The sequence below is a fragment of the Barbus barbus genome (assembly GCF_936440315.1).
Source record: "Barbus barbus genome assembly, chromosome: 48".
In the NCBI taxonomy this organism is placed as follows: Eukaryota; Metazoa; Chordata; class Actinopteri; order Cypriniformes; family Cyprinidae; genus Barbus; species Barbus barbus.
The window spans coordinates 3,257,480-3,279,271 of NC_136726.1; the positions used below are offsets into that span (position 1 = coordinate 3,257,480).

Below are 21,792 nucleotides of genomic sequence, written 5' to 3' on the forward strand. Positions count from 1 at the left end.
ATATTTTTGATATAGACTGCAACACAACTACCATGTTCACGGCCCAGAAAGGTAGTAAGGACATCAGTAAAATAGTCTGTGTGACATCAGTGGTTCAACCTTAATTTTATGAAGCTACGAGAATACTTTTTGTGCACAAAGAAAACAAAAATAACAATTTTATTAAAACTTTCTGAATAAACTATGGACTGAATTATTTAATGACAGCATTTACATTTTTGGGTGAAGTAACCCTTTAAGAGTCAAGATTAGACATAGATATTGGAGTTAAGTGTTAAACTGAATCTTACAGATTATTGTTGGGTTAGATTCAGGATAGGATGTCAGGGGCAGGGTTAAGAGCTACTGTCCTGCAGACTTCAGTTCCAACCCTGATCCAACACACCTGCTTGTAATTATCAAGTGATCATGAACACCTTGATTAGCTGGTTCAGGTGTGCTTAATTGGGGCTGGAGCTGAAATCTGCAGGACAGTGGGTCTCCAGCAGCAGCGTCGGAGATCCCTTGGTCAGAAGAGGGAAATTCGAGTTGTTTTAGGCAGAGCTTCTTATTCCTGTTCCTGGAGATGTATGTTCCTTCAGAGTTCAGCAAATCTTCCCCAGCACACCTGTTTTCAATTATCAAGTGTTCCTGAAGATCCTAAGTAGTTGGTTCAGGTGCAGTTGATTAGGATTCGAGAAAAACTTTGCTGGAGGATAGATCCAGGAACTGGAATGAGTACCACCGATTTTAAAATTGGGTTTACTGATAGAGTTAAGACAGGGGTGTCCAATACTGCTCCTGGAGGGACACAATCCAGCAGAGTTTAGCTCCAGCCCTAATTAAACACACCTGAACCAGCTAATCATGGTCTTTAAAGGGTTACTCCACCCCAAAATGAAAATTGAAATTGTTGAAAAAACACTGTTTTTATTTTCTTTGCGTACAAAAAGTATTCTGGTCGCTTCATAAAATTCAGATTGAACCACTGATGGCAGATGAACTATCCTGATGATGCTTTTCACACTTTTCTGGGCCTTGATAGTGTTAATTATTTGGCAGTCAATGGGACAGTCACAAGCCTCCCGGTTTTCATCTAAAATATCTTAAATTGTGTTCCAAAGACGAACAAAGCTTTTACAGGTTTGGACATCAAAAAGTTAAAGCTTTGCTTGAACTTGACTAGTTTCATTAAGGTCAAAAGCGGCATAAGTGTAACCATTTTTCCACAGGTTATCATTATCGCTCTTGACCATCTCTATTTTATAACACCTTCCATGTCTGGCTGTTTCTCCCATGCCATGCCAAAGTCTCCCAAATCCTAAGAGAGGCAGAGAAAGGTTGAGTTTGCATTCAAATTACTCAAATCCACAGTCTAAATGATGCTCTTCACCTCTTTGTCTTCACTAAAGTCTGTGTGCCTGAATTTCTCTGAGCAGAAGCAGATGACATCCTTCATTGATCGAGTTCGTCCTGGCTTTACCTTTTTGGGATCCATTGGCCCTGTAGACACCAGAATGACAGTTTTACAATACTTTCTCAACATTGAATTCTCCCTCAGTTCAACAAGACCAATTATTGAATCAAAAGCCAGTTCCTCCAGAGAGCTTATAGGGTTAGTTGACCCAAAAATTAAGTGAAGTGAAGTGACATTCAGTGAATTCGTGCTCTGCATTTAACCCATCACGCGTGCACACACACAGCAGTGAACACACACACACCGTGAACACACACCCGGAGCAGTGGGCAGCCATTTTATGCTGCAGCGCCCGGGGAGCAGTTTGGGGTTCGGTGCCTTGCTCAAGGGCACCTCAGTCGTGGTATTGAGGGTGGAGAGAGCGCTGGACATTCACTCCCCCCACCTACAATTCCTGCCGGCCGGAGACTCGAACCCACAACCTTTGGATTACGAGTCCGACTCTCTAACCATTAGGCCACGACTTTAAAATTCTGTTATTAATTCCTCTCCCTCATGTTGTTCCAAACCTGTAAGACCTTTGTTCATCTTCAGAATTTGAGAGCTCTCTGACCCTCCATAGACATCAAGGATATTACCACGATCAACGCACCGAAAGGTAGTAACTCTTTAATGTTTCTGATGTCAGGGTGAATTCGTTAAGAGGATTGTCCAAAGTGTTGAGCGACTTAATATAGCTGTATCATTATTCACATAGTACAGTATGTGTCTTAAATAGTAAGCAAGGTTATATTAAGTTTGCTGTGCTCCAAACGTTTGCTACACAGAACTTTGAATTCTCCCACTTCCACTTGAAAATACTTCAAGACTCTGCCCAAACGTTATTAGCCTAAATACTGCATGTTAGCTTGCTTATTTTGCTCAAGAGAATCTTGGTTACGTGTGTAACCCTCGTTCCCTGAAGGAGGGATCCCAGTACGTCAGTCACTGCTGACTTAACGTCGAATGTGACTGACTGATAGGGAACATGATCTATGTTATACCAAGAAGAAACTATGCTTCTAACCACAAGTCAAAAGCTGTAATTCCAACCACACAACTTTTTTGCCATGCCGTTTTGTGAATGTTTAGTGGAACCATGGTTTTGGGAAACACTGAATCGTTGACCTATGTTAGTAATGATGACGGAACTTGCAACTGTTTTTGGTGCAAGAAACCTTGACTAACATAATGTGTATGAATAAATGTATGACCCCTTTAGAATAACTTTGTTTGATATTACAGTTCTCATCAGCTTCTTTGTCCTTTCAATGAGACCAGCAGTTCTTTTCATTCTTAGACAGTCTATAACTCAAAGTGTTTTGTTGCTGTCAGTGTGAGCTAATGAAATGTTGCTCTCACCCGTCAGCAGTGTGATGAGTAGACCTGCTGCTACAGTGCCAATAAAGCCCACTGCACTATAGTACAGATAGGACATGGAGTACCATGAATCAGACAGCCAATACCTGAACACAAGACAGTGACACCTTGTAATGAAGGAGTATTACTACAGCATGACTGCATTTTTCCTGCAAAAAACAAAACAAAAGATAGGACTGTCTGTTGATTTGTATATTATATTATGCAAAAAAGAAAGGGTGCTGACTGTCAGAAAATGGAAACTTTTACTCATCTGTGATAACTTTTATAGAATTTCCATTCTTTTTTCTAGGATAACTGAGTGCACTCTTGTACCCCATGAAATGGTTTGACAAACACAATGTGCTTCTAGCATTCTCCAGGAGAATGCTAGAAGCACATTGCACCTGTCAGAGGTGAGAGCGTTCGCGGTGACTGATGTCTGGTTGGATCCATCAGCAGTGAGGTTGAAGGTACATCCTGCAGTGTTCAGTTCGAGTGGACGTGTGTTATTGCTTGGTGCTGGATAAATGAAAGCCCCCACACCAACCCAGAACAAAAGACCCCCAACTGCCCCCTTAAGAGAAAACCACAAATCACAGAGGATGTGAACTATATTAACATCGGGGATGAACAAATTAAAAATGTATTAATGTTTTTACTTTTTTGTCTAATCTTGAATATTATACACATTATAGTCCACAAGCAAAATTTTATATTGGTATTCCTAATAGTGACATTATTTATACCCTTATATTTTTATTTTATTTTTATGTTTTCTAAAGGGGATTCTTCAGGTAATTAGAAAAAAAATACTTACAAATGAAAAAAGCGCTAGAAAGTAAAAGCTTTTTGTCTTAAAAAAAATCTAAACTTGTTAAATGTTGATTTACATATACTGTATAGAAAATTAGGTTACACTTTATTTCGATAGTCCACTTTAGACATTCTACTAACTATAAGGAACTTTGTAACATGTCAACTAATTCTCATTAATGTGCAACTACAGGTCTACTAACTCTCAGAGTAGACCTTTAGGGTAGGTTTAGGGTTAGTAGAATAAGTTGACATATACTTGCAAAGTTTCCAATGGACCCATCAAAATAAAGTGTTAGAAGATATTGAGCAGACCGTCTACTAATACTCTAATGACTGCTAATTGACGTAGTTACAAAGTTACTTCCTGTTAGTAGAATGTCTAAAGTGGACTATCAGATAGATAGATAGATAGATAGATAGATAGATAGATAGATAGATAGATAGATAGATAGATAGATAGATAGATAGATAGATAGATAGATAGATATTTAAAACAAACAAAAAACATTTTTGTGTGTGTGAACAGCTTAGAAGTTAATTTTTTAATTGTATTTATTTTTACAAAATATTTTTTGTGTAAATTAATATGCGTTACTCATTGCTTTAATATAAAATGTATTATAAAATACTAATTTAATAATTACCTATAATATTTAAAATGTCAAATTATGAGTCTTTATTAAACATTAAATATGGTAAAAAAAATCTACAAAATTGTAAAAAAAAAAAAATTAAAATAAACATTCCAAACATTCCATTGTTCAGTCCAACAATTTGTTATTCATGACAACTCTGGTATGAAAGTTAGATCAACCTTTAGATTAGTGACAGGAAATAGGATTCCCAGAGAAAACAGGCCCAGCATTGGGCCGCTGCACATGCCGTGGATACTGAGGGCCGCCTGAGGCACAAGAGGAGAAAGACGCTCAGTGACAGGAAATTATGCAGGAACAGATAATCTGAGCCCATATGAGAATCACATGATACCTGCACAATTCCTCCCATATATGATGCAGCCACAGCCATAGTAGTGCAGGCCACACCTGAGCATCAGCACACAGTCAGCAGTGTTAGTAATATTTAGTTCTCTCCAAGTCAAGCATCACTATTGCAATTCTTTATATTTAGGGTTAGGGATTCTTTACAAACCTGTAGCCCTAAGTTTAGGGACATCACACAACATTTGTGCAGTGGATATAAACGATATCCAAAATTAGTTAATTAAAGGAGCAATTAGCCAATTTTCAAACAATTCAAGCAATATCTAAAGACCATAATAAGTGGCATACTGATGCAGAGTTTTTTTTTTTATTATTATTTATTTATTTATTTTGTATTATATTAGCTCTTGATTTCTTGATTTGGAGCTATATATATATATATATATATATATATATATATATATATAATATATATATATTTATATAGCTCCCATTGTGATTTATTATTTATTTTTTTATTTTACATGTATTTAATTGAATGTACATTTGTAGTATACTTCAAATTTTCAAAGTACAATTTAAAAAAAATGTATTTGCAGACAATATTGATGAAATAAAAGTCCACTTAAGTGTACATAGAGTACATTTTCATGACTATATTTCTATACTATAAACACTTAAATACATTTGACAACCATACAAAAGCACATGTAAAGCAACGTGAAAGTTAAAGTGCCCCATTATGGATTTTTGAAAATTGCATGTGTAACACAGCTCAAGAGACAAAGTTATTGTATCTCAAAAGAAAGAGTTGACTGAATCATTGAAACGAGTCGTTTTTAAAATGAATCCCAAGCGCTTCATGTTAACATCATATTGCCTGCCCACTAGTTGCTTTTTTCACGTTGGTCTGAATGAAAATGCAAACTCATTCTTTGCCACTAGCAGACCGATTGCCGGCATCCGCCTCCAGTTCCATTCTTCCCGGAGTTACATGAGGAGGTGATTAGGTCTTGGAGGGCACCTTTTTCTGCCCGAAACAGTCCTGGCGCCTCCTCCATCCTTACCACCCTTGACGGTGGGGCTGCCCAAGGGTATGTGGAGATCCCCCAAGTCGAGATCACTATTGCCATGCAGCTCTGCCCGCAAAGCACCTCCGCATGGAGGGGTAATCCACGCCTTCCGTCCAGGGCCTGTAAATTCTCGTCCGCTCTAACGGCCAAGGCTTACAGTGCTGCTGGACAGGCCACTTCCGCCCTGCACGCCATGGCCCTCCTGCAAGTCCACCAGGCCATGGTGTTAAAGCAGTTGCAGGAGAGTGGTGCTGACCCAGGTGTGATGCTGGAACTGCCCTAAGTGCAATGATGTCCATGTTAGTGGTCCAGGAGCACCACCTGTGGCTGACCTTGGCTGATATGAGGGAGGCTGACAAGCATCGCTTCTTGGACTCCCCGATCTCCCATGCCGGCCTATTCGGCGAAGCGGTGGTGGGCTTTGCCCCACAGTTCTCTGCCGCACAGAAGCAGACGGAGGCATTTCGGCACACCCCTGAGACGGGCAACCTGGAGCGGATAAGTCTGTAGGGAAGCACGACTTGGTCATCAGGTTTCTCAGAGGGGCGAGGAGGTTAAATCTTCCACGCCCTCACCTGGTACCCTCTTGGGATCTCCCCTCGGTGCTAACGGCCTTGAAGGAGGAGTCCTTCGAGCCTCTGTAGTCAGTAGAGCTTACATTTCTGTCATTGAAGACAGTGCTCCTCACTTCATTGGCCTTGGTCAAGTGAGTAGGGGACCTGCAAGCATTTTTGGTCGACAATTTGTGCTTAGAATTCGGACCGGGTAACTCTTAACGTTGTCCTGAGACCCCGGCCTGGATATGTGCCCAAAGTTCCCACCACGCCCTTTAGGGATCAGGTGGTGAACTTGCAAGCGCTGCCCCGGGAGGAGGCAGACCCAGCCATTGCTCTGCTCTGTCCCGTCCACGCCTTGCGCGTTTACGTGGACCGCACACAGAGCTTCAGGACCTCAAACCAGCTCCTCGTCTGCTTCGGAGGACAGCAGAAGGAAAAGGCTGTGTCCAAACAGTGACTTGCCCACTGGATAGTGGAGGCTGTAGTGATGGCCTACCAGGCCCGGTGCTTACCGTGCCCCCTCGGTGTAAGAGCACACTCTACAAGAGGCGTTGCTTCCTCTTGGGCATTGACGTGGGGCGCCTCGATAGCAGACATTTGTAGAGCTGCCGGCTGGGTGACACCTAATACTTTTGCGAGATTATATAATCTCCGTGTAGAGCCCGTGTACTTGCCTCAGATGGCCAGTAACACCGGACCTGCTCGGTGTCAATCACACTTGCAGCGCCATTACCCTCTACGGACCGGAAACGTGCGCTTCATTGCTTCTCAGTTCAGTTCCCCTTGGTGAACCCTGTTGAAGTTCCTCCCGCACCCTCGGCAGTCAGGCGTGGCAGAGCGCCAGACGCCAGGTCCAGCACTCGTATGTTTGCCCAAGGTCAGCCCTTCTGCTGGGCTAGGTGCCCATGTGTAGTGATTCCCCTTCGGGTGAGTCCGTGTCTTTCCCTGGCAGAGACCTTCTGCCATCTCTGCTGTGTATTGATCTCACCCCAGGCTGGTTGAGTCTACCCCAGAGACTTCCATATGTAGTACTGCCCTTGGCCAGTCCATATGTGTAATCTCCACATGGTACCTCCTTTACGCAGGATGTGGCTTCCGTAGCGTTCCCCTACTTGGAGTATGCTTTCCCAGTGTTATCCATACCCACTGTACGGAATAGCAGTGGCTGTCATCTCTGTCTAAGCCCTATCCTATCTTCCGTCCCAACTGGTGTGGGGGGACTTGCCGGCTTCTGCTGGGCACTGGAGGGGGTCAGCAATGGTGGCGTTTTCATAGGGATCCCGTTAACATCAGTCACTTGACGTTACGTCGAACTTGACTGACTGAACGGAGACTTAACTTCCTGTTGCCACAGTTGCTGTTCCACCGCTGTACAGCCGGGGCACACAGTCTAGGCTCCTCAGCAAAAAAACTGATGTGCGTTTGCTGCGTGGCGAAACACGCAAGCCAAGTCTCATTGGCTTGTTTTGTAGAGACGTTTTGTAAAGACGATAGAATTATGAAACTACATATAAAGATTTTCTGAAGTCATACTTATGGAAGTTAAAAAAAAATGTATTCAACTAATTGCAATTAAAATATATTTAATAATATAATTGCATTTAATTACTGTTAACATCTGATTAAATGTCTGAAAACATTAAATTTAGTTTGCACTGAAGTACGATCTTTTATTATTTTCATAATAAGCACTCTTTTAAACGTATGCTAAAGTCTGGCCTCCAAGATCAATCAAAACTGTAAATGTCATCCATTTAAGGTGAATTGGTGTTATCATTCTTTGCTGGGCAAAATGCTAAGTGTTTAACTTCTACATTTTCTACACCAACTTTATACAGTTTACTCCGCTTTTGGTTTTGTTTTGCTTCACTCCGCCTTTTGTTTGACCTACTTCTGCCTGTTAAAAGAATCAGACCCTTCCTAGAAAAATCAGGAGACCCAATGATCTGATGCGATTTCATTTCTGCCCATATAGAGAGGCAGAATGAGCAGAATCTCGCTGTGACTCATAATAATGTACTGATCCGCCAAGACAAATCTCTTTTAGTGATTAAATCTGCTCTCACGCCATATGAGAGAATCAGTATTCTGATTATGAGCGTATCCTCTTTTAATGTCTTGAACACACTGGATGTATTTACACAGAGCTTTGCTGATCCAGTTGGCCGCTTGGTTGGACAGATCTCTAAAACACTGGTTCACAAAGTCCTCATATGTCACCGTGGCCAAAGCATTGATACTGGCAGCAACTGTGCTGAAAAACAGAAACAGAACACAATGTCTCCTTTTATAGGTCATATGTTTTGCTCAGATAAATATACGTGAAAAAAACACTTAAAGGAAAGTTAAAAAATGAAAGTTCTGTCATTATTTACTGTCTAACTATACTGAACATTTCTTTGAATTCCAGAAATAAATAATACAACCTTTGACTGTCTTCTGAAATCTGTTTAACAGTCATGTTGTGTTCCAGTAATTCTTTCCCCCAAAAATGCTAGTTAAAGTTATCAAATTGGACTAAATCTTAGTGATTTTGCTCACACAGGGTATAACAACTTCCTAAAAAATTTGATTTTGTTTCCCTCACGTTGTTGCACTTGTGGTGTTCCTAGTCAAAAATGTCTGGCTTACAAAAGATGTCTTATGCTATACCATTACCATATATTGGATTCAATCTTTTTGCCAACTTGTTTTTGTCATCAATTAGCACACGTTTTGTGTTTCTTTTTGGAATGGATTGGTCACTCAAAACGGTGCATAAGATCAACTCAGTGAGGCATACGATCAATCACTTCGAAAAAGAAATACAAAACCTGAAAACAAGTTGAAACTGACAAATTGAAAGATTCCAAGATTTGGTGATAATATAGCATAATGATAATGACCAGGAACACCAATTTAGGTAATAAATAATTAAAATAACATGAGTCCCAATTACCAGTGGTATATAGCTACAGTAAATCTAAATTCTAAAAAATGTCTTCATAATTAAACACTGCATTCAGGGTCTACGTAAATTTAAGTAAATTAATTTTAGATTTAAATTAAACTCTGTTACAACATTTAGTTTCTATTATCACATATATTATTGTGAACTTTGATGTATAAATTGAAAATCACTGAGGGACAAAATGAACTTTACCTCAGCGTTCCACTGAAAGCACACGTGACAAATAAGCCTGGCAGTCCTGGAAACGCACCAAGAATTTCCATCACAAAATATGGCATGAGCTGAGATAAAAATGTATATGCTAATGATAGGTGTGTGAGCAACAGTAATAGTTACCTTAGCGAGCACCACTAATAATACTGCTAACAAATTACTCTGAACCGCTGACAGAGACATGAGGATGTTTCAATGTTAGATTCCGATTACAATATCATATGAGATTATAGATGTATGGAGATCATCACCTGATCTGGAGCAGAGACCAATCCAGCCGACTAGGGGTCACAGCGGGAGTAGAAAGAGTACATGATCAGACCAGATACCACAGCACAGAACAGAATGATCCACAGACCCAGCAGATTCAGATACAGAGCCCTGAGACACAAGAAAGAAACTCTGTGAAGCAACGTTTTATTTTTGTTGTTTGTTTGTTTTGTTTTATACAAATATTTTAGAACCTTCTCAATGTCCTGACTAGGTCAGATGCTATAGAAGATGACAGGCCAGAAACCAGTATCCTGAAACCTGTTGACTGCCATTTTACTGGAGTTTAAAAATAAAACTGGTAACACTTTATTTAAAGCCTTTATGTATAATGCATTATAAAAATAGCTTTAATTCATTAATAATGCCTTGCAATACACCCTATAATGCACTGTACAATCTCATGAATAATTGTAGCCACAGTTAATTAATATATTATAACACTTATCAGTTTATTGTTGCACTATTAAGAATCACAAACTTGGCTGCGTGTTCAAGGCTTTAATGACTGTTACAGTATCCACTGTAGTTGTCCGCTACTAAAAACATAGTTTTATCCGTGGATCAGGAGGCCCTGGCTGGTGTGAATGAGTGGAGGCGCGGCTAATTTGCATGTTCATAGATCTGCGTAGATCCGCGAGTTACATTCAAGCTATTTTAAGGTATGAGAAAATAATTTTCACAAGAAAAAAACATTTAAATATGTAATTTTGATTATCAAAGATGAGTTTTAAGGGGTAACATTTCTGACTACAGGGGGACTTTAAAGGGGTCATCGGATGCAAAATTCACTTTACATGTTGTTTACATGTTTATCATCCTATAATGATAAAATTTTAAAATCCCTATTTTAAAATCCCTTTCTCAAATCAGGCTGTTCTGAGAGCCCTGTCAGAATGACGTAGTTCTGTACAGACCGCTCCCACGAGAGTTGATTGACAAGACGGTCTTACTTTAGACCCGCCCTGAGTGAGCTGAGAGCTGTCTGCCTCCAGTGCAGGGGAAGACAAGATGTCTCCGATTAAGCGATTTAAATGTTTTGTTGTTGGATGTAATAATGAATATATCAGTCGTCATTTACTCCTGACATCTGAGCCGCTGAGGACGCAGAGGATTAACGTTACTTTTGCTTTGAAGTGAATGCGCCGATCCCCGATCTACATAAATGCGTCTATGTTCACCCGAATAATTCGTGATCCAGCTTTATCTTCAGAAGAAGTGAGTAAAAGGGATTTTATGAATCTATGCAAATTGCCTTTCCTAATAATGTGATAGTTAGCCAGTTTCGTGACTGAAGTTTAGTATGCTCCATAGATATACAGGTCTTTTTCAAAAAATTAGCATATTGTGATAAAGTTCATTATTTTCTGTAATGTACTGATAAACATTAGACTTTCATATATTTTAGATTCATTACAACACAACTGAAGTAGTTCAAGCCTTTTATTGTTTTAATATTGATGATTTTGGCATACAGCTCATGAAAACCCAAAATTCCTATCTCAAAAAATTAGCATATTATGAAAAGGTTCTCTAAACGAGCTATTAACCTAATCATCTGAATCAACTAATTAACTCTAAACACCTGCAAAAGATTCCTGAGGCTTTTAAAAACTCCCAGCCTGGTTCATTACTCAAAACCGCAATCATGGGTAAGACTGCGGTCCTGACTGCTGTCCAGAAGGCCATCATTGACACCCTCAAGCAAGAGGGTAAGACACAGAAAGAAATTTCTGAACGAATAGGCTGTTCCCAGAGTGCTGTATCAAGGCACCTCAGTGGGAAGTCTGTGGGAAGGAAAAAGTGTGGCAGAAAACGCAGCACAACGAGAAGAGGTGACCGGACCCTGAGGAAGATTGTGGAGAAGGACCGATTCCAGACCTTGGGGGACCTGCGGAAGCAGTGGACTGAGTCTGGAGTAGAAACATCCAGAGCCACCGTGTACAGGCGTGTGCAGGAAATGGGCTACAGGTGCCGCATTCCCCAGGTCAAGCCACTTTTGAACCAGAAACAGCGGCAGAAGCGCCTGACCTGGGCTACAGAGAAGCAGCACTGGACTGTTGCTCAGTGGTCCAAAGTACTTTTTTCGGATGAAAGCTAATTTTGCATGTCATTCGGAAATCAAGGTGCCAGAGTCTGGGGGAAGACTGGGGAGAGGAAAATGCCAAAATGCCTGAAGTCCAGTGTCAAGTACCCACAGTCAGTGATGGTCTGGGGTGCCATGTCAGCTGCTGGTGTTGGTCCACTGTGTTTTATCAAGGGCAGGGTCAATGCAGCTAGCTATCAGGAGATTTTGGAGCACTTCATGCTTCCATCTGCTGAAAAGATGGAGATGAAGATTTCATTTTTCAGCACGACCTGGCACCTGCTCACAGTGCCAAAACCACTGGTAAATGGTTTACTGACCATGGTATTACTGTGCTCAATTGGCCTGCCAACTCTCCTGACCTGAACCCCATAGAGAATCTGTGGGATATTGTGAAGAGAAAGTTGAGAGACGCAAGACCCAACACTCTGGATGAGCTTAAGGCCGCTATCGAAGCATCCTGGGCCTCCATAACACCTCAGCAGTGCCACAGGCTGATTGCCTCCATGCCACGCCGCACTGAAGCAGTCATTTCTGCAAAAGGATTCCCGACCAAGTATTGAGTGCATAACTGAACATAATTATTTGAAGGTTGACTTTTTTTGTATTAAAAACACTTTTCTTTTATTGGTCGGATGAAATATGCTAATTTTTTGAGAGGAATTTTGGGTTTTCATGAGCTGTATGCCAAAATCATCAATATTAAAACAATAAAAGGCTTGAACTACTTCAGTTGTGTTGTAATGAATCTAAAATATATGAAAGTCTAATGTTTATCAGTACATTACAGAAAATAATGAACTTTATCACAATATGCAAATTTTTTGAAAAGGACCTGTATATACCTAGATGCCTCATTATTGACTGTTTCTATGGGTAACGTAAGCCATCTGTCATTTTTGTAACAGTCTGCGAATCTTTGCGCGCATTGACTGTGTGTGTCTACAACAGCAAGTTATACGCTTGTATATCTTTGAATATTCATTGATTATTATGGTGAATGCGAGATGGCTGAGGTGTCAATGTATCTAGAGCGGTCGAATAGGGATCTACACATATCTATGGTCTGCTCGTCACTCCATGGAAGAGAGGGGCGGAGTCAGCAGAGCTCACTGGCATTTAAAGGGACATGGACTAGATTAGCGTGCTGAAGACAGAGATTTTAACCATAGTATGTTACATTAAAAACCTTAAGAATAAAATCAACTTCAAAGGGGGCATCCGATGACCCCTTTAATAACCCTTTATAATTGATTATAAATAGAGGTCTTAAAGGGGTCATCGGATGCCCATTTTACACAAGTTGATATGATTTTTAATGAATGGTCTGTAACATACTATGGTTAAAAATTCTCAATGGTAAAGTAAAAAACACCTTCTTTACCCTGTCAAAATCAGCTCTGTTTTCAGCACGCTGATCTAGTACATGTTCCTTTAAATGCCAGTGAGCTCTGCTGACTCCGCTCCTCTCTTCTGTGGAGTGACGAGCAGACCATAGATATGTGTAGATCACTATTCGACCGCTCCAGATACGTTGACGCCTCAGCCATCTCGCATTCACAATAATAATCAATGAATATTCAAAGATATACAAGCGTATAACTTTCTGTTGTAGACGCACACAGTCAATGCACGCAAAGATTCGCAGACCATTCCAAAAATGGCAGATGGCTTGCGTATCGTGGCCCATAGAAAGAGTCGATAATCTAGGTGTATATCTATGGCTACTAAACTTCAGCCACGAAACTGGCTAACTAACACATTATTAGGAAAGGTGATGTGCAAAGATTCATAAAAACCCATACTCACTTCTTCTTTAGATAAAGCTGGATCACGAATGATTCGAGTGAACATATCAGCGCATTCACTTCTAAATGAAAGTAACGTTAATCCTCTGCCTTCAGCGGCTCAGATGTCGGGAGTAACCGATGACTGCTATATTCATTATTACATCCAACAACAAAACACTTCAATCACTTAATCGAAGACATTCTTGTCTTCCCCTGCACTGAGGTCGGACAGCCCTCAGCTCACTCAGGGCGGGTCTAAATTAAGACGGTCTTGTCAATCAACTCTCGTGGGGGGGGGTCTGTACAGAACTACGTCATTCTGACAGGGCTCTCAGAACAGCCTGATTTAAGAAAGGGGATTTTAAAACAGAGATTAAAAAAAACACTGGGTGGATTTTTATCATTATAGGATGGATGTGTACACTTCCAACACATATATTTATGTTCAAACAACTTGAAAAGTTAATTTTGCATGACCCCTTAAAATAAAGTGTTACCGTAAAACTTTTGTACTTTGAAAAAATAAATAATATTTTAAGGAGTAAAAAAAAAGAAGAAAATATTTCCATGGAAGTAGTAAAAATACAAAAGTAAAATCCTCCATTTTATAAGGAATTACAACTGCTCACTGTCCTTTACACCACTTTTTATGATGTAACACTGGTATGCAAAACCGCCAGATAATTGCATTTGTATAAACTCATGCATTAGTAATAATTTAATTAGTTTAATTAGTTTGTTTTGTTTGGTTTTTTTTTCCAATCTGACCAAAATGCGTTAACAGGGATCATTAAATGTACTGAGTGCTCACCAGCGTGCATGACCTTCTGTTTTGCAAGAGATGCATCTCTGGATGGTTGACTGGTTTACTCCATAGATGCCCAACCAAGTGAAGGTGCCGCCTACAGTGAGCGTCCAGAACGTGTGTCGCCTCAGTGGATTAATGTCAAAGCTGGAAACAATGGTGCACAAAAGTATCATGATGTATCGGAGAGTGTCAGTGTTCACATTTCTTCACTGAAGCTGGTGTATAAATCAATATTTATTCTAATAAAATAGGCTTTCTTTGATTTTTGTTACGTATGTCGTGAGTAGATTAAGTGTATGTCTGCACACACATACTCAAAGACGTCCATTCTGTCTCCAGTGTGAGCTGTGCTCCAGACAGACTCGATCCCTCCCGCATGACTCGTACCCTGGATCAGCACCATGAGAAACCCCACCACAATCACCACCATCTGGAAGGCATCTGTCCAGACCACAGCCTTCAGCCCACCCTAATCACACACACACACACACACACTGGCACTGTTTCTGTCTGATCACCAGCCACCGAGGCCATCAGAACGGTCCATTCACAAAACATTAAACATTTAGCTCAAAATTACATATACAGTAATATTTCAACAGTTTGTTCACACACTTTGTGTTTTCTCATGGAACACATAATAACTTTCCAGATGGAACAATATCAAAATTACTAATTGTTTCCCAAATTTGTCTTAAAAGTAGTTGATTCACCTGACACTCCAGGAATGCATAAATAAAGAGGTTTTATGTTTTTGCTTTTTTCATATAAACAGGATATTGGAATTATTACTTTTCCTATTTTTTATTTATATAATTATATATAGACAATATAGTCACTTGTGGATACAAAGTTGTCCTTAATCTATTGTATTGACCACAACCAAGCCACAAAAAAAAAATAGTAATAATAATAATAATAATAATAAACTTTATTTTATAAAGCGCCTTTAAAAGCAGCTTCTCAAAGCGCTGAACACAATGTAATCAAATACAAAAAAACAAAATCAATAAACAAATGCAAGTTTAAAAAAATATGTCTTAAGCTGAACTTTAAATCCATCATAATTCTGAACTCCCCTAAGTTCTAGAGGTAGAGAATTCCAAAGGACAGCGGCATAGAAAGAGAAAGCCTTGTCACCCATAGATCTTAGACGTGTTTGAGGAACAACCAACAAGTTTGACAGAGAGCAGCGCAATCTACGACTAGGAGTGTATGGATGCAACAATTCTGTGAGGTAATGAGGTGCCAGGCCATGCAACGCTTTAAAAGCAAGCATCAGAATTGTAAAATCCACTCTAAACCTGACCGGGAGCCAGTGCAAAGATTCTAATACTGGAGTAATGTGACTGCCAATCCTAGTCCCAGTTAAAATCCTGGTGGCTGAATTTTTTACATATTGCATCTTATTAAGTGTAGATTTAGAAGCTCTGGCTAAAAGAGCGTTACAATAGTCTAACCGTGAGACAACAAAGGAATTGACCAGCATTTCCGCGTCTGTGAAATTTAACATAGGGCGCAATCTTGCGATATTTCTGAGATGGAAAAAAGAGGTTTTAACAGTGCTCTGGATAAAAGAATCAAACGACAGATTAGCATCAAAAATAACTCCAAGGTTCCTCACTCGACTCTGGACTTCCAAAACAGAGCCATCCAGAGTCAAGGACAGATGGCCGGCTTTAGATATTTGATGACAAGAACCTATAAGCATAACTTCAGTTTTAAGACTTCAAGAAATTATTATCCATCCATGTTTTAATCTCAGTAATGCAGTCAGACAAATAAGCAACGTCAAGGCGCTCATGAGGATTTGAATGTATATAAATCTGCGTATCGTCAGCATACAAATGATAATGAAGGCCGAGCGATCTCAAAAGGTGGCCTAACGGTGACAAATAAATGTTAAAAAGTAAGGGGCCTAAAACCGACCCCTGAGGGACACCAGTTGAGACAGAGCTCATCTCGGACCTATAACCACCCATAGAAACAAACTGGGAACGGTCACTAAAATAAGACCGCAACCACTTCAAGGCAGTCCCAGACACACCAAACATTCTTTCAAGACGAGTAAGTAATAGACTGTGATCCACAGCATCAAACACGGCCCTTAGATCAAGAAGAATAAGAACAGATGTTGCACCAGAGTCAGAGGCCATCAACAAATCATTGGTGACCTTGACCAAGGCAGTCTCAGTACTGTGAAATTTACGAAAACCCGACTGAAAGGGTTCAAAAAGATTATTAACTGAGATGATTACACAAATGAGAGGCAACAATACGCTCAAGTAATTTTGCCAAAAATGGGAGATTTGAAATAGGACGAAAATTGTTGAAATCGTCCAGTGCAATGTTTTCTTTTTTAGGTACAGGTGTTACAGCAGCAATCTTTAATGCTGCTGGAACAACCTCAGTCTGTAAGGAATCATTTATAATACTGAGAACAGTAGGACACAAAGCATCAAAGCAAGATTTAAATAAGCTAGTGGGAATAGGGTCAAGCAAGGAAGTGGTAGATTTCATGCTGGAAACCTCCCGTTTAAGAATCTCAGTATCGAGTTGTGAGAAATTAATAAGAGAAACACCAGTGAACTCAGGTGGTAGTAGAAACAGGTGAAACAAAAATTTGTTTACGAACATTATCTGTAACGGAACTGGTCGGACACAGAAGGTAAGTTAAATCACACAGTGTTTATTAATGAAGTGAGCAGCACACAGGAGCAGTGAAGAGTCTTCAGACTTGGTGAGTATCAATCCGTGAGATTAACGTGAGGTGAATGTCACAGTAACAGTTCGTCTCTCTATCTTGACAGATCCAGTAGAGCGGCAGCATCAGAGTGGCAGAGACGAACGAGCGTACACACAGGACACCAGGAACGGGAGAAGAGGATGACAAGACAGAAGGTAAGTAATAACAGGTTAAGTATTAACTGGTAGCTATATTCAGCTTCTAGATGAGCGGAGACGGTCCAGGTAGCAATCCCAACAGACTTTGCAGTGCTGTAACGTCAAGATCGGACAAATGCGTTGACTGAGGTGAGTGCTTTTATCCAGTTCAGAATGATGATGGTGACGAGGATCAGGTGAGCATGATTATTAATGATGTGCAGGTGGAAGTGATCAGTGAAGGTGAAGACGGGCTATTCTGTGACATTACCTCCCCCTCCCGGACGGCGCGTCCCGCAACGTAACAATAATACCGGGGAGGCTGGAGCAGAACCAGGACAGTACAGGGAAGCCTCCAGGGTGGATCAGGAGCCTTAGGAGGCCAGGGCAGGACTGGAGACTCGGGAGACTATGGCGGATCCGGAGACTCAGGAGGCCGTGGTGGATCAGGAGCCTTGGGAGGCCATGGTGGATCAGGAGACTTGGGAGGCCATGGCGGAGCAGGACCCTTGAGACACCATGGCAGATTAGGGAGCTTGGACGGCCTTGGCCGTATTCTTTTTAGGGGAGCCCAAAGGGAATCATGAGGCCATGAGGATTGAGCCATAGTGGCCCTGACCAATGTCCCTAGCAAGGCCACTATGGCTACCAGGATTACAGGTTATAAAATTTCTCTGGGAATGTTCCCCACAAGGGGTCTCACTGGAGGAGCGGGCTCTGTGGGGCGCTCAGAAGGAGCGGGCTCTAGGGGGCGCACTGGAGGAGCGGGCACTTGAGGGCGCTCTGGAGGAGCGGGCACTTGAGGGCGCTCTTGCAGCACGGACGCGTGAGGGTCGGGAACAGCACTCCTGGCCGTGGTCAGAGAACTGGATTCTCGGGATTCGGGATCGGCACTTCTGGCCGTGGCTTGAGAATTGGATTCTCGGGGTTCGGGATCGGCTCTCCTGGCCGTGGTCAGAGAACTGGATTCTCGGGGTTCAGGATCGGCACTCCTGGCCGTGACTTGAGAACTGGACTCTCGGGATTCGGGATCGGCACTCCTGACCGTGGTTTGAGAACTGGACTCTCGGGCTTCGGGATCGGCACTCCTGGCCGTGGCTTGAGAACTGGATTCTGGATTCTGAGGGCTCTCTTGTAGCGCGGACACCTGAGGGCGCTCTTGCAGCGCGGTGCTGGGCGGGACCAGCGGGAACTCAGGTGGGCTGGACGGGACCAGCGGGAACTCAGGTGGGCTGGACGGGACCCTCTTGCGAGGTGCGAGTGATCAGTGAAGGTGAAGACGGGCTATTCTGTGACATTATCAACTTTTGAATTGAAAAATTGAAGAAATGAATTACATAACTGCTGAGAAGCAGGCATGGTAGAAACAGCATCAACTTGAAGCAGGCGATTTATAGTTTGAAACAAGTGTCTCGGGTTTCCTTGGTTGTTTTCAATAGTCTGAGAAAAATAAGAAGATCTTGACTCAATTACTCAATTAATGCTAATTTAATTAAAAGACTCAATTAATGCTCTGTAATCACCCAGAAGATCCTTCCAAGCTAGATAGTAAACATTAAAGCTAGTAACTTTTTTTTCACGACGAAACAAGATGTGTTAATAAGAATATTGATTAAATGTAGCATTTGCATTTTTAAACAACATAAGAATTCAATAATGTGTTATCGATGTATTTTAGGATTAAATAGAAGTGTCCTAACAGAAAACAGAATTACAATCAATCATAACCAAAATAATAATCATTTTTTATCATAATCATAATTACACTCACAATTAGTTTGAAACCAGTTCAGATCTGAATTCAGCATCACTTACCTATGTACAGTAAAAAGTGCAGACAATGGATCCCCAAAGATCAAATCCTGTCACTGATGACGAAAAAATACAGATCTGTGTTTATGTGTGTGAACGACTCTTATATTTAGATCTGACTTTTATCTACATCTCAGTAACAATAAAGACAGTCTAATTAAACTAATTAAACAAAATCCAGTTTTTAAAGTTTATTAAATAAATGGTCAAAATGAAATTGTACAGTAAGCACTTTTATATGAAATAACAAGTGAAACCTGAATCATGGGAACAAACTCAAAAGAGACAGTAGGTCAGTTTTTGTAAACATATGCTGCATGAATAAATGTATTGTTCAGTCATGAAACTCTAGATGGCGCAGGCTGATGGGTATTAACGTAACTGATGATATTCACAGCGTTAAGCGTCTTTGCACAAGCTGATTGGTTCATGTTGCATTCGCAGCAATTGAGCTTGCTACTTTACATAAATGGCTGGTTAGCATTCACTTGAGCATTTGCATCACGCTTCAGAGTTCCTCTGAAACCCTGCACCTTCCCCAGCTCCACCTGTATAGATCTGCTACGGGTTATTATATATGCTATTTGTGCAGCAGCAGTATGTCTTAAATACACACGTCACCGTAACGCCAAATGCATTGGCAGTAGCAAGTTCCCGTACATGCTTGTAGCAGCAGCAATAATCTACAACAACAGCAATTACCAACAGCAGCAGTAGCGTAGCAGATCTTTTCCGCTAACACCAAATACATTAACATTGTCATAACAATTACAATGCTAAAATCTTCCGAGAGTTGTCATGATTGAAATGTAATTTAATCATAAAATGTGGCATTTCACTCTATTTGATTCCTTCATCGGCTGTGAACATTAGTCTCTTGTGTGGTTCACATGACAGGTGTTATTCATGTAGAACATGTGAGTGATCTCCCAGTGTGTAAAGGGCATCATAAATCTTTTTTTTTCACATACTTCTGATGCCCTAAAATACTGTCTAGATGGGCAGCATACAGGGTTATAAGATACTGCTCCTGACTCCAAAAGAAGCACACTTTAGCATACTTATACAGAAATAATACACTTTAAAAGAATATATTTTGGAGTGCACTTATGAAATGTTTTCAGGCGATTAATTCTATGTCAATTGCAATTAAATTAAAATATTTAGTATAAGAGATTACATTTATATTAAATGCAGTTATCTGAACTTTAGAGTGCTTTTTGGCTCACTTAAGTAGAACTTAATCTTTATGTGTAATTTCAGAATTACTTCTAATGCCTAAAACACACTGTACTTGAAAAATACTGAAATAATTTCATATTTATTGAAACTTGTGTCATACATTCAACTGACATGTTGCAATTTAAAGTTTAACTTTTAATATAATATCAAATAAAGAGTTAAATTATAATCAAGTACATTAGTGCTTCAATACGTTAATCAATTGCTTTAGTATGTTAGTCAACATCAAAATAATTGTACTTCTTTAAAACACAACAAAAGATTATTAGGACCCAATTTATATTGTGTCTTCAACTATTATGCACTTACATTTATTTAAATTATGTGTATTTAAACATGTATTTAAATTAATCATATGATACAATTCACTTATTTGTGTACATTTTTTTGTACATAAATACAGCTGACATGGCCTATGGGATTTATTACTAGAGTCTTGACCTCAAAAAAGCCCAGCAACATCTGGCCAAATTCATCCTACCTCAAAACTTCATTTCTGTCCACTGGAGTAAATATATTGATGGCTGTGGCTAGAAGGGATACAGCTTCGACCGGAAACATTTGTGTTTTGTTAACGTCTAAACCTACTCCAGCCCTAAACCTACCCCTTACAATAATGAAAAAATAGTAATTATTATTGTGCAGTGTGACAAAAATTACGCTGTATTGATGCGTGCATGCCCATTAGCGCCATACATATCCCTTGTAGCCTTTACCAATATTGATGATTTTGATATGATGATAATACAATAATTTAGCGAAACTTGAAATCTGAAATATACGTATCCGTACCTCGTATGTACTGGTGATGCCTGATCTGTAGAAGACAGGCAGGAAGAGCTCAGCGGTTAAAAACACCACGAACGTGTAGGCGACACCAAAGATGACATACGAAGCCCCGTATCTGTACACATCTGATGGGGCCCCGATGTGAAGATGGCAGTGAGAGAAAGGGCCACCGGCCCGCAGGACATCTGACGGCCCCCAACCAGAAACTCTTTAAACCAAGTTTTCTTCCTCTCTTTGATGGCGAAGAAAACCCAGATACCAGAGGAGACCACAAACAGAAAGGCGGACACCACATAGTCCCCAACCTGGAAGGTCCCCACTGTGTGACTTTTGTCCTCCATGCTTGAGGCAGAATCTGGTCAAACTGGTAGTGTGGCTCCAGTATCTCTAGTTCAGACACTTCACATGCTAATCATGTTAATCATTGAGGTTTTAACAGGTTAAAAATGCTTATGAGTCAAGACATGGGACGAGGGGTCATATTAGTTATTTTATCACTCACGACTGTCCTCATGAATTTCCACTCAGGGATCTATCTATCTATCTATCTATCTATCTATCTATCTATCTATCTATCTATCTATCTATCTATCTATCTATCTATCTATCTATCTATCTATCTATCTATCTATCTATCTATACCTACTTACTAACATACCATCAAAGAGAGGAAGAAGTTGCTGGGGTTGTCAGATGTTTTTATATTATATTATATTATACTATATTATATTATAGTATAGTATAGTATAGTATAGTATAGTATAG

The 21,792-nt window shown here is 40.3% G+C and overlaps 1 pseudogene across 1 annotated transcript; it reads right to left on the reverse strand.

Annotated features, from left to right (window-relative positions):
- Positions 1 to 1,139: 1,139 nt before the first annotated feature.
- Positions 1,140 to 21,368, reverse strand: LOC306866574 (sodium-coupled monocarboxylate transporter 2-like; annotated as a pseudogene). The gene is made up of 13 exons: positions 20,955 to 21,368; positions 19,000 to 19,052; positions 14,616 to 14,770; positions 14,305 to 14,445; positions 9,599 to 9,728; positions 9,327 to 9,415; positions 8,311 to 8,438; positions 4,601 to 4,656; positions 4,428 to 4,514; positions 3,202 to 3,371; positions 2,798 to 2,901; positions 1,373 to 1,482; positions 1,140 to 1,300 (listed from the first exon to the last, which is right to left on the reverse strand). The product of its transcript is annotated as a sodium-coupled monocarboxylate transporter 2-like (transcript).
- Between the last annotated feature and the right edge of the window lie 424 nt (positions 21,369 to 21,792).